At 47.9% G+C, this 1,633-nt stretch overlaps 1 protein-coding gene across 1 annotated transcript in view; it reads right to left on the bottom strand.

Annotated features, from left to right (window-relative positions):
- The window catches only part of LOC105530121 (adenylate kinase isoenzyme 1), a 16,281-nt gene that overhangs the window by 2,685 nt on the left and 11,963 nt on the right, over positions 1 to 1,633 (bottom strand). The window lies entirely within an intron of this gene.

The following is a 1,633-nucleotide window of genomic DNA, read 5'->3' as shown; positions in this document are numbered from 1 at the left end:
GGATCATTTGAGGTCAGGAGTTTGAGACCAGCCTGGCCAACATGGTGAAACCCAGTCTCTACTAAAAATACAAAAAATTAGCCAGGCGTGGTGGCGGGCGCCTGTAATCTCAGCTACTTGGGAGGCTGAGGCAGGAGAATCGCTTGAACCCGGGAGGCAGAGGTTGTAGTGAGCCGAGATGGCCCCATTGCACTCCAGCCTGGGCAATAAAAGGGAAACTGTCTCAGAAAATAAACAAAAACAAAAGAAAATATTTGGAAAACAAGTTGCCTCTGTATTGAACATGTATAGACTTTTTAGACAGGGTCTGGTTTTTTTCCCCATACCTCATAATGTCCAAATTAAAATTCTTTTTTTAATTTGAGACAGGGTCTTGCTGGAGTACAGTGGCGCAATCATAGCTCACTGCAGCCTCGAACCCCTGGGCTCAAGCGATCTCACCTCACTCTTCTAAGCAGCTGGGACCACAGGCGTGGGCCACCTCGCCCAGCCCAGAATTTTTTCCTTGTCATTATCCCCTAAGCAATACACTATAACAACTATTTACATAACGTTTACATTGTTTTAAGTATTACAAGTCATCTACAGATGACTTACAGTATATGGGAGGGTGATAATAGGTTCTAGGCAAATACCACGGTATTTTATTATTTAACTCTTTGAATATGTAATTTTTATTTTTATTTATTTATTTTTTTTGAGATGGAGTCTCACTCTGTCACCCAGGCTGGAGTGCAGTGGCACGATCTTAGCTCACTGCAGTCTCTGCCTCCCGGGTTCACACCATTCTCCTGCCTCAGCCTCCTGAGTACCTGGGACTACAGGTGCCCACCACCACGCTCGGCTAATTTTTTGTATTTTTAGTAGAGACGGGGTTTCACCGTGTTACCTAGGATGGTCTTGATCTCCTGACCTCATGATCCGCCCACCTCAGCCTCCCAAAGTGCTGGGATTATAGGCATGAGCCACTGCGCCCTGTCTGAATATGTAATTTGTTTAGAGATGGGATCTCACTATGTTGCCCAGGCTGGCCTCAATCTCCTGGGCTCCCACCTTGGCCTCCCAAAGTGCTGGGATTACAGGTGTGATTACCACACCTGGCCACTACTATGTTATTTTATATCAGAAACGTGAGCAGCCAGGTGTGGTGGTTCACGTCTGTAATCCCAGCACTTTGGGAGGCCAAGGTGGGCAGATTACGAGATCAGGAGTTTGAGACCAGCCTGGCCAACGTGGTTTTCGAAACCCCGTCTCTACTAAAAATGCAAAAAATTAGCCGGGCATGGTGGTGCACACCTGTAATCCCAGCTGCTCGGGAGGCTGAGGCAGGAGAATCGCTTGAACCAGGGAGGCGAAGGTTGTAGTGAGCCGAGATTGCACCACTGCACTCCAGCCTGGCGACAGAGCGAAACTCCGTCTCAAAAACACACAAACAAAAAAACTTCAGCATCCATGGATTTTGGTATCTGAGACAGGTCCTGGAACCAAACCCCCATAGATACAGAGGGCCTACATATTAAAGGAAAATGAGGTTGAGCATGGTGGCTCATGCCTGTAATCCCAGCACTTTGGGAGGCCGAGGTGGGTGGATCACCTGAGGTCAGGAGTTCGAGACCAGCCTGGCCAGCATGGT

Source organism: Mandrillus leucophaeus, unplaced genomic scaffold, assembly GCF_000951045.1.
Source record: "Mandrillus leucophaeus isolate KB7577 unplaced genomic scaffold, Mleu.le_1.0 Scaffold8, whole genome shotgun sequence".
In the NCBI taxonomy this organism is placed as follows: Eukaryota; Metazoa; Chordata; class Mammalia; order Primates; family Cercopithecidae; genus Mandrillus; species Mandrillus leucophaeus.
The sequence above is the reverse complement of the archived record's forward strand: the minus strand, read 5'-3'. Positions and strand labels throughout refer to the sequence as shown.